Raw genomic sequence first — 13080 nt, forward strand, 5'->3', positions numbered from 1 at the left:
TATCCTATTCTAGCTTTATGTCAATTTAGGATCCAACTTTTCAATGTCAATACCCTTATCTAGCCTGTATACCTCCATTGCCTTTGATCTTTGCTCAAGTTGTTAAACTTCTTCTGTGAGAACCACAACGGTCTGAAACTAATTGTTGGAAATATGAGGTAGGAAAGGTTACTAAGAGGGGAGGGTTGAATCAAGAACCAATAAAATCTTAATCTTATTTCACCAATTAATCCTTCATATACTATTCTAATCTAATTGCATGCATGAAATAATGAAAGCAATAAAAAATTCATAACACTTGACACAAGATATGGTAACCCAAAAAATTTCCAAATAAAAAGTAAAACTAGGGTGGGGATGATACCCACAAGCTTTAGTATTGCAGTATAAAGTTAACTTTTTAAGGCTTACAATTGATCACTATTGATGATCTGCCCTGTTAGGAGAAATAAGGACTGTGAGGTCCACCTTGAGAAAGGATTTACAAAACATAAAATGAAGTATGCACTTAGTAAAGAGATTTTACATAAGATTTTTAAGTCTAGCTTGTTAAAGGATTTAACTGATACACCTATTAGGATGAACCAGTGGTTGATCTTTAATTTGAAACTCTAATTTGCTAGTTGAGATACCTTGAATTGTAATGATCACCTTGCTATGATAGATAAATCTTTGCTGCCCCTTATACTACTTGTAGCCTTCTTAATTCACACTTTTTCTTATTCCATGCTCATGTATTACTTATTTGGATATGGTACGATATTTTACATACATACCAATCCAAATCATAACTTATTGAAGTCAACTACAATACAAGTTTCACAAAAATTCACAAAGTCGGCCCAGCTACTATAACTCAGGTTCTAAAGAAAAACACGGTGATGGTTTGATACTCAAAAAACACTGTCAACACTCAACATCATCTAGCACTCAGTTGATGAAGAGGCTTGGTTCATAATGATCACTTCTAAGTAGCTTGAACTTAGTCAAAATTGTGTAACTCAGTGAACACTACGAAACTTGACATATACAGAATCACTTGGTTAACACTCCATGGCTTGGTCAACACTAGATTCACATCACTAACAATGTGAGCTCAGTAGACACTAGAGAACATGGTTAACACTAAGTAACTTGGTTAACACTAAGTAACTCAGTTGACACTGTGGAGCTTGGTTGACACTAGAGTTTCCATCACTTGTATTGAACAACTCAGTAGACACTGCTACACATGGCATGAACTATACATAGGTTCTAGAGCTTGGTAGCAACTAAAAAACTTGGTAGCAATTGTATATTGAATGCTTGGCTTGAGAGAAACTAGAGCACTTGGCCAACACTACAAAGTGAAAGATAAGCTTGGTAGCAACTATAGAGATCAGTAGCAATGCAACCAATTGAGTAAGTGTGAGTCACTGATAGACAAATTGACCTTAATGTCAATAATTTTAAGTCTTTCAAATGACTATTAGGTCAATATATATTAAAAGGATTTCAATATAAACTATTTACAATGATTAGAAAGAAAATAGTAGGGATTTAATCTGTATGATTATAACTCACTTTACAAGTTTAGATCTCTACTCAGTTCATGTGCTGACTTACTGATAGGCCTTTCATCATCATCTCTAATCTTTCTTCACTTGGAAACTCTTCAAGCAATAAAAATTCTCTTCTTATCAACACTTAAGCCTTCTTCTTATATTCACTTATCAACATTAGCATTTGCTTAAGAAATCTCCTTTAGCTTCAAATTCACTCTCACACTTGTGTGTCTTAGATCAACCTTCTTTTGTATGTGACTCTTACATACACTCACACCTATACTCTCACATTTGTTTAGCTATGTACCTATTTAAACAAGAAATTCTTGCTTTACCATTTTCCATGATCACCATTGATCTTAGGATTTAAAATCAGGTTCAACATGATTATTGTATTTGTCTGTCTTCTTGATTTTCCTCTAGAAACTTCTCTGGAATCTGTCTATTAGATTTTTACCTTATCCTTTCCTTGAATTTAATGATCCAACTCATTTATATTATCTTCAACACAGTTTACATCTCCCAAGAAATCAATTTAGTTAGCAGGGAATCACGATTTCATCAAATTCATTCTCAACAATGTTACTCAACAATCTCTAAATTCTAACACTCGATCATCACTAAATTACTCAATCACTGTAAATCTTCTATCTTAACATCAACACTCTTTCTTGATCGATACTATTGCATGGTCAACACTAGATTTTCTCAACACTAATTGTGGCTTAGTTGACACTAGCATCAATCAACATTCCTTAGCATTTTACTCTATTGCTCAGCTTGGCTTGACTTTCTTGACATAAAAAATCACTTTGTCTCATCAAAGTCTAACTAATCAAATGTCCATTGTATCTTTCTTTTCATAACTCAACCTTTCCTCTAGGTGATACCATAATGAGAAATTTCTCAAATCCTCTTCATCAATCAAATAGATATGACATTTAGATTAGGTAGAAATATGTCTTATCAATAGATTTGACATCAATGAAAAACAAAAATTATTCCAATTGTAAGTTTCTAACAATCTCCATCTTTGGTATTGATGGAAACATCTATGCACCTCAATATCATCAATAGCTTAGTAAACTTTGTTATCATACAATCCAAAATATTTTAGTCATATGAGTGATCAATATCCTTAGTTTCATTCCTGATTCTCTTTGCTGATTTTCTCCCTCTAAAACAATAGATCTCCTTCTTTGATTTTTGTATATCTTCCTCTTTTTTTTATGTCTCCTTCTCTAGTGTATCTCCCTCTTTGTATATTTCTTCTTCTATATATTCTCTAGCTATCTCTCCCTCTTTTAGTGTATATCTCTCCCTCTTTTACTATGTATATATATATATATATATATCTCTTTGACAACAATGCCAAAGATACTAAGCTTTCTTAGCTTCAATCACTTCATACATTTGAATTATGTATATTTTGCATGTCTGCCTGATTTCTATAATCTATCTATGATTGATATATTATACTATACTTGACTATCTACATTAGGCATTTCACAAAGTATATTTGTATTACATCAATATGTAAGATATACTGATTAGCACATTCAATGCAATGCACCTTTCCTCCTTAAGTACCTTTGGTTAGGGGAATCACCCCTAATTTATTTATAAGATATTCATGAGCATCTTTAGGTAATGATTTTATGAATATGTTTTTAATTGTTCATTGGTGTTCACATATTCTAGCTTCACTTCCTTATCTTGTACTAGTTCCCTCAAGTAGTGCTACTTAATTGCAATGTGATTTGTCTTAGTGTGCAACAATGGATTCTTTGAAATGTTAATACCACTTGTGTTATCATAATAGATAACTAATGTATCTATAATTTCTTCTTTCATACTTTTCAGTAATTGTTTGATCCACATAATGTTTGAATAGTTCACTGCAACTACCACATACACAACTTTAGTTGTTGATTGGGAAATACAATTCTATCTCTTGCTTGTCCATGACACAAATCTCTTTCCTAGAAAGAATGCACATCCACTAGTGCTTTTTCTATCATCAATATTTCCTACCTAGTCTAAGTCAATGAACACCTTTAGTTCAAATCTATCACTTCTTTTGTAATACAATCCATAGTCTTCTGCACCTTTCATATATCTCATTACCCTTTTCATAGCCATCATGTGACTTTCTTTACAATTTTCTAAAAATCTAGCAATTATCCCAATTGCTAATGCAATATCTGGTCTTCTGTGAACAACATACTATAATTTTCCAATCATCGATCTGTATAAGGTCTAGTTCACTTTAGCAGAATCATCATTCTTAGATAGCTTATGTCTCATTGACATAGGTGTACTAACTAGCCTTGAATCTTCCATAAAAAAAGTCTTTAGTATCTCCTTGATGTATTTGTATTGAGTAATAAAAATACCAAATATCATTTGACATACTTGTAATCCAACAAAGAATTTGATTTTACCAAACATAAACATTCAAATTCCTTCTTCATTTTATTAGCAAATGATTTCCATAATTCTTCTCATCCTCCAAATATAATGTCATCAACAAATATTTTAGATAACAGTACTTCATTGTTCTTACGATTCTTCAAATATAGATTATTGTTATCATTTGTCCTTTCAAAACCAATCTTCACCACATAGTTATGTAATCTTTCATACCATACTCTTGGGGCTTGTTTCAATCCATAACGAGCTTTGTTCAATTTACATAACATGTACTTCTTGTTTGGATCTACAAATTCTTCTAGATATTCAATGTATACTTCTTCCTCTAGTATACCATTTAAAAATATAGATTTGACATCCATCTGATATACCTTGAAATTCTTGTAGGCTGAATATGCAAGTAAAGTTTGACTCCTTCAAGTCTTTCCATGAGAGCAATGTTCTCCATAATCAACTCCATCTTCTTGAGCATATCATTTTCATACTATTCTTTCTTTATTTCTTGTTACTTCACCATTCTCATTGAGTTTATTTTTGAAAACTCACTTTGTTCCAATGACATTTTTGTCTTTAGGTCTTGGCATTAAAGTCCAAGTATTGTTTTTCTCAATCTGTTCAATTTCATCATTCATTGCCTGAATCCAATCTTCATTATCTAAAGCATCTTTTACTATCTTGGGCTTAAATTCACACTATAAGAATGTATCATCTTTGAGTCTCTTTCTTTTCATAACACTTGATTCAACATCACCAATGATTTTTTTAGGTTTGTGATGTCTTCTCACATATTTTGTTAGCATAGGTAGTTTCCTTCTTTGTTCTACTATAGGTTCATCCTGAAAAAATAATGTCAGGCTCTTTTCTCTTTCTTTTTTAGGTTCTTGTCTAGCTTCTACATGCTCAACATTTTATATCTAATGGTTGGCATTGCATGTATGTGACTCGACATCTTCAGTCATTTTCTTGACACCTACTCTCTGTTGCTTGACAAAATGTTGCATTGGAACATTTCATGTCTTCTAAGAGATTGTGACTTGATTAGCTTGTTCATTAGGAGTTCTAGGAGCATCATCATCCATGTAGATGAATGCACTATGGTCTTTAGGTTCTTCTTTACATGTAGTGTCACTTCTTTTTGCAAACTCATCACTTTTCACATTTGCACTTTCCACAACTTTGTTAGTGTTAGAGTTCAAATACTTTTAAGCTTTACCCTTTGTGGAATATCCTAGGAATATACCTTCTTCACTCTTTGAATCAATTTTTCATTCATATTATCTTTAATTATATAGAATCTAATTCCAAATATTTTGAAATATTTCACATTAGCAGCATATGCATACCATAGTTCAAAAGGTGTATAATTTGTACCTTTCTTGAGTTGTATTCTATTTAGGGTATAGACAACAGTACTAACAACTTCTCTTTGGTATTTCTTTGATACGCTCTTCTCCATCATTATTTTAATTGCATAGTCCATTATTGATCTGTTCCTCCTTTCAATTATCGGCCCATTTTGAGCAGGGGTCCTTGGTATTGAAATCTATCTTTTAATTCCTCTATCATTATATAATGTATTGAGCTCATTTGAAATGATTTCGCCACCTTTGTTAGATCTCAAGAACTTTAGACTCTTCCCTGTTTCTTTTTCAACTCTGGCTAAATACCACTTAAATAATTGAAAAGCATCAGATTTACTTTAAGAAACATCACTGTCATCATCCTAGAGTAATCATCAAAAAATAGAATGAAATACTTATCTCCACAGTAACTTTGAACATCAATGGGTCCACATAGGTTAGTATGAACCAGTTCCAAAATATCATTAGAACTATATTTTTTTTTCTTAAAAGTAGACTTGGTCATTTTCCCCAATTGACATTGTTTACACATAGCATTGTTAGGCTTCTTTAGTTTAGGAAATCCTCTTACTTTCTTCATTTTACCAATATCCACAAAATTGTCAAAGTTTACATGACATAACCTCTTGTGCCATAACCAAACATCTTCTTATTGTACAAACTATTGGGACTAAAAATTGCAAGGTCAATTTTTAGTACCATTGAGAAAGTTGAGCCCTATAAACGCTTTTGATGCCTATGTACCTGGCTGTACTTTTGAGGCCCTTGAGGTGTTTAATGTTTCTGACACCTTCCTTTTAGTGTATCTAAGTGTTCCATGAAGTCAAAGCATCATTCCAAGTCATTTGGCGAAGTCTTGGTTTGAGCTAGTTCTAAATCTGCATTTTACCCTAAGTGTCAAACAATGACACGAGGCTGTGTTTGCAGTGAATATCTTGCACCCAGAAACATTTTGTGATTTTCCACTTTGAGAATGTCTAGTGTCCATACCAAAGAGCCTATTTTTTAGATTTTGAGTTGTTTCAAGTTTGTTTGACTAGGTTTTGAATCCCTCAAAGTTGGCAGTTTACTATTTTCATGCTGATGCACATTGCACATAAGTCTGGGAAGCCTTGTTTGACGTGTTATAACTTTGACCTAGTTGACCAAAATGTGAAATTTCCTTTTGTGTTGCATTTTAGACGTTAGAGACTTGTTATATTTCAAGTTTCAACTCATGAAAAATTTGTTTTATCAATTTTCAAATACGATTCCAAATGCAATTTGTAACTTTTTACTGGTGTTAGCATTTGCAAATTTGTTAGTACCCCTGTTTGTGATGTTATGACTCCTACTCTATGATTTCCTAAATCAAATGGATTGTACCACTGCATTGTCCTCTATAAATACTCTAATTTTTTTAGTTTGCAAGTCATGACAAATCCATCTGCACACTTTTCTAGGTCAATTCCATCTACAAAAAATACTTTTTTGTCAGTGTTTCCAGTCTGCAAAATCCAAGTAGCCCACTTTGACTGCTTGCCATTTGCACCCAGTTATTCATCATGAGCCCAAATCCTAGATTCATATTCTCCTCGTGATAGTGAACCAACACCCCACTTTTCGCTCTCCCAAGTGTTAGTTTGCCCAATTTTCAAAGCCAAATCTGAAACCAATTTAGTGTTTTCTGACATGTTTTCTTGTAGGCAGTTCTGAGAGGTCAACTTTGACAGTGAATATCTTTTGACCTAGAATTCTTCATGACATGAGATTCAACAGGTTGTAAGAGTGTAAGGCAAAGAATTAGTGTGCTAGATTTCAGAGCCTGATCATGTGTTTGAAAACAATTTTTTTTTAGCTGGACCCACTTTGGGGCCTGACTAAATTCATCAGAGTTGTGACAGTCATTTTCAAAACTGGAGTTTGAATGTCAAAAATGAATTGGGGAAGAAAAGATATCCAAATGGGGATTCTTACAAAGGTTCATGCAATCAAATGTGTAGTCAGAATATCTGGGAGATCAGAACAAGAAAGCTCCAACATATGTACCTTCTTCCTTCTAGAGGATGACTGGTTATAGTGTCTGCACAACGTATAATACATGTCAATAGCAACAGAAGTCACACATTAAAATTTTGTCTAATAGGTTAAATATTTTGGTCAGCGAGGTTTATTATCTAGAGTGACAAAACATTTGTGCAATTAAAAAATGATGAAGGACTTTGCCTATTATATTCAGTATATAATTTGCCAATATAAAGCAAAAAAAGGGAGTTACTAGCAAGTTTAAGCAAGGATGGCATAGCAGACAGGAAGAAGGATTAGGAAAGCATTAAGTGGGATACAAGAAGGCCTCCTCAATTCAACAAGAAGTTCTTGAATTCTATTTCAAGAAAATTTGGGAAACTTAATCCATTCATGAAGCTCCCAGACTCAACAATTCAACCAAAACTTGCAAAAGCATACAAAGGAATAGATCAATACAGAGAGGAGGATCACACCATAATCAAATTCCCACATGCATAAACAAGTAGCAGCATGTGTTTGAAAGGAGCCGACTCAGTCATGAAAAGGCAGCGACCCCACATATGTAGAGTTCCCAGCACCATAAAAGGAGGCCCACAAAACATTGAAAGTGCAATCCCATGCATTGAAGGCAGACATGCACGTTGAAGAAAAATAGGGGAGAATCCGCCAACAACATGGAAGCCACCCAACAACCAAATAAAAGGAACTCCACACAATTTGTAGGAGAGGAAACTCACGCTAAGGAGAAGACAACCAGTGATTGCCAAATAGAAGAAGATACTCCCAGCAAGCATAAAGGATAGCCTACATGGAACATGCAGAGCTCTTGAAAGAAGTTGCAAGTTTTAAGATGAAGCCATGGGATGGAGAAAATGTATGGGGGATAAATCCCACGTTGCTCGTGATTCAGTTTTCATATGTATTTAAATACCCCAATCCACACACAACCAATTGTCTTAAGGAAAGCACTTTTGAAGCACCAACCCTCGTGTGTGGAGCCGTGTGGTCGGCCAAAAATGGACTAAGTTTTGAACCAATATGCCAAAAAAAACATGATGACATCAACAAATTGAAGCCCATCGAAAAAGTTGCAAAATCCAGCAAGGCGCTATGTCTCCATCGAAAAATGGCAAGGTTTTCTAGTAGTGACATAGAAACCTACTAGAAAACCTTAAAAAATTGACGAGGTAGTGAGGGGTCCATGTGGTGATGATGTGGCACCATTAGAAAACCAGTGAAGGACATGTGGTGAAGTAGGTGATGATGTGGCAAGATCATAGATAGAGGATAGAGATTATGCCACGTGGCACATTCGGTGGTCCTCACTATCTCACAAGGGAGAAGTTGCTCATGCGATAACATGGCGACATAGCAAGGGTAGAGGTGGTAATGACATGTAGTAGCAGGTCCTGATAGAACTGACAAGGCAGATGTGAGATTCGACCAATAATGGAGTGCCATGTGGCAATGAGGTGGCAATGATGAGGTAGGTAGTGACTGGCCAATGATAGAACAACAAGGTAGCCAATTAGGGGATGCCACATGGTAGCCTAGGTGGTGCCTGGTGGGCCCGGAGGGGTAAAAGAGTTTAAGATTGACAAATGGCACTGTTCAAATGGTCTGAGGAGGAAGAGAGTTATTAAATGTAAAATAATACCCTCTACCCGTGCATTCAAACCAAAATTTGAATTTTGTTTTAAAAATTAAGTGTTTTATAGTTTATGCTATAGAAAAATTTTCAATTTTTCAATTTTTTTGGTTTTTAATGTAAACCATGGAGTTTAGAGGCCTGATTTTCAAATAGTCATAACTAGAGCATTTTTTATCCAAAATATTTGCTCCAATATACCATCGAAATTGGGAAGATCTAAATTTTTTGAATATGAGTTCAATTTTTGTGCATGTTCTCATCAATTTAGTCTATAAGCCAATTTGTGACATCCTTAGTAGAATGACCAAAATTTGTCACTGATCATCAGAATTGGTCATGAGGTAGATATAAAGGCTTGGTGAATGTAAAAGTGAAGAAAATTGATTTTAATAAGTTTTCTTGTATTCTTGAGGCCATTTCAACTAATTTTTACCTTTTACCTTGAGTTCACTTTTACCTCAGAATTAGTTATGATCTTTCATCATGACATTTTTGAGATATTTGATGCCTTTGAAAGAAAATTGAAAAAAGGATCTGATAGGTAATTGAGGAGAGAGATTAGAGAGAGTCTTTTCATGGCAAAGAGAGGGAATCTCATGTGGATAGATGTCAATTGTAGATTCAATTTGGGAATTCCTTCCTCTATATCAATCTCATTCTTTCTCATTGTATAGGTTCCAATTTTTGGAGAAAATTTGCACACTGCTATGATACCAAGGTTTTGGTTCTAGTCTTGATGCATTCACGATACTAAGACACCATTTTCTTCAGCATAATTACCTTGTATGAACAACATTAGGAAGGTTAATACAAATAGTTTAGATCTACTAGGTTGTTTCATGTTTTAATTTCATGCATTTGATTATATTGTTTCAAGGAAATGAATACATATGAACAAGAATTTGTTTAGTTTCATTTTGATTCTTGTCTCCTATCTCAGTAATTTGCAGTCTTATGTGGCCTAGGAGCAAAGAGTTGAGACCAATTTGCATCCCTTTAAAGTTGTATGTCATATATGTTTTGTTGTTGGAACAAAGGGCCAAGTAAATGCTTGATGTGTTTGACAGGGTTGCTGGTTATTTTGAGAGGGATATTTCATAAGAATGAGGTCTTAATGTATACTGATGTCTAAATCATAAGGTGGTTGGATAGATCTGATGTCTAGATATATGAAATATGTCTTGATATCATAGATGTATGTATTGAATTCATGAAATTTCCCAATAGATTAGTCACTAATAAGTTATAGGATCAATTCATTCTTACTACTGCATATTTGAGGATTTTTTGAATTCAACATTATTAATCAAACATTCTTTCCCTTTCATGTTGAAGAACCTAAATGTGATGCCCTCACTTAGCTTGTGCATTTCATAGAGTTGTAATTAGCTATTGCACTTCTTTATTACTGCATAAGTCATTAGGAGATTTAGGGGTTTTCATTTGCTTAATAGATTTAGGGATATGTTTTTGCATTGGTATGGTATCAATTGAATCTGAGGTCCACCCACCTAGGTCTTTTAGAGCCTGAAGTGAAGAATCAAGTGTATCTATCGTAGGAATTTGCTAGCCTTAGATGCATTTGTCTGGTTTCTTGGTCATTTTCAAAACTATTAAATCAGGAGACAACACAAACAAACATACCTAATTAGATAAATCTACATAGAACAAGTTACCTCTTATCTGATCACTACTTCCAATTAGCTTACCATCAACATCATGCATCATGGCATTCCTATTGTAAAATTCAACTCTGTAACTTGATTTGTTCAGCTATGAAACAAATCAACAAATTATAGTTAAGTTCTTCAACCCAATAAACTGTTAATCTCATTGAGGTTTTGAAAAAATTAGTAACAAAAAACTTAGTCATTATCTAGTAGAGTTAGTCAGTCATCACATCGACTGAGCTTCTACTTAGGTCGAGTAAACATATCAAGCCGAGCACAAGTGTTTAGACAATATATGCCTAGTTGATATGACAAGTTAGTGTATGCCAACTAAACAATATGTTCCAAGTCATTCAAGAGCCAAAAAATAGTATGTGCCAAACCAATCAAAGGTTGAGTGATAGTAGAGAGCATGGTTAAGGCTGAGCATTAGAAGTCTATTGATGTTGAGCAACTAGTCATGGACATACAAGTTTGTAATGACACAAAATTATATGTAAACCATTTTTGGCTGACATAATCTTATGTTTGCAATAGTGTGAGATAAGAACAAATTCACATCATGCATCATTAGGTAACCTAAGTAACCAATAAGAAATAGGGAATCTTTAAGTAGAAATAATAATCAACTAGAGTCATTGATTATGACTTAAGATTGTCTCCAAATTCCATTTTAAAGAGGCAAACCCTAAAGGGGTGTATGCGATGTGAAAAGGAGTATCATATGAGGAGGAAAGAAGGCATTCATGATGGAGAAGATTCTTAAGTGAAACATTAGAGATGCAGAACTAGTTGATAAGAATAAATCCATTTAAAAAGACAAGAAGTGAAGGATTAGAGAAGAGAAATTTGATTAGAAGGTTCCAGATATAATTTGAAAAGAGTAGATTTGATATCTAGCAGAAAGGTTTTAACCGAAGGATCAAAAACTAAATCATTTTGACAGATGATATAGGTTAAATATCTTAATAGAGTAGTCCTAGTAGACTTGTGTAAATCTTCTAACAAAGTGCTTACTTAATTGTGAGTTTAAATCCTTTCATCAAGGAAAGGCCTAATAGTCTTGTAAGCCTTTAAAAGGGTATGATCATAGATTATGATCAAAACTTTGTAGCCATAATTGGCCACACTTTATTGCTATAGTAGTGAAGATTTGTGGGTGTCATCCCTACCCAAGTTTTACCTTCACCTTGGAGGGTTTCTGGGTAACCAAAATATTTTGTGTTATGTGTTGGTTTACATTATGCTATGGTTGTGATACATAGGTAGATATTTCAGTTTATTTAATAAGTTATGAGATGGATGAATAGTTATTTTTTTTAATGGTAAATTTTTTAAAGTACTAATTCACCCCCCCAGCCTCTCAGAACTTACTTTCCCATTTATATTTTCAAAAATTGGTATCAAAGCTAAGAGTTCATTTGGCTATGGGAATATAAATATGGGAATAGGAATACTTATTCTAGAATAAAAAATGGGGATAAACATTCCTATTCTTGTTTGGTTTAGTTGGAATTTGATGTGGAATTCACAAACCCAAAAATTTATGTTTTCTAAAATAAATAAAATTGGAATAGGAATACGTATTCCAATTCCACCTATTAAGGTGGAATAGAAAATGCTCATTTTTGGGCCAAAATTGGAATATGTATTCCTATTTTATTTCTATTCCAATTCTAATTTGGTACATCCAAACAAAAAATTCAAAATTTTAAGAATTAACATATACTTATTCCACTTGTATTCACATTTCCAAACGGGCCCTAAGTTCTCTAGAAAGTAAAGTTTGATAGCTTGATAGAAAAGACCTTGAAGATGGAAGTGTACAAATTGGGAAAGACTATTGAGAACTAGAAGATTGAAATATAGCTTTCCCTACATCAACTAAAGCAGGCAAGCAATGAACTGCAACAATCATTAACGAGAAGAAAGGATATGTCTATTCAATAAAATGACACTCAATATCAAGAAGAAGACACTACAAGATTATTTGAGGACAAGAACTCCATAGAATTTGATGCAACAATTGTACATCTGATGGAAAATAATAATGCCCTAAATGAAGAAATCAAAAATTTGAAAAGGGAACAAGAAACTTAGTCAGTACTATTGTGTGAGATATCTAAATTGAAAAAGAAAGATAAGGAAGATAAAGGCATGATTGAAGAAGATAAAATATTACTGGAAAACACACTTAAGTAGAAATCATTAGATGTGCAAGAAAATTACAAACACTCAACTGGATTTAATGAATCAACTAATGATTGCAAATCAAGAATTGAACATAAAATACATTGAGATTGCAACTTTGAAATCACAAAATGACCTACTGCAGAATGAATTGAAAGAAGAAAATAAATTCATTGAAATATTTAATAAGCCTAGTGAAGGCATAAAGTTCTTTGAAGAACTGA

The sequence above is a fragment of the Cupressus sempervirens genome, chromosome 3 (assembly GCF_028749045.1).
Source record: "Cupressus sempervirens isolate cs-2001-9-10 chromosome 3, ASM2874904v1, whole genome shotgun sequence".
In the NCBI taxonomy this organism is placed as follows: Eukaryota; Viridiplantae; Streptophyta; class Pinopsida; order Cupressales; family Cupressaceae; genus Cupressus; species Cupressus sempervirens.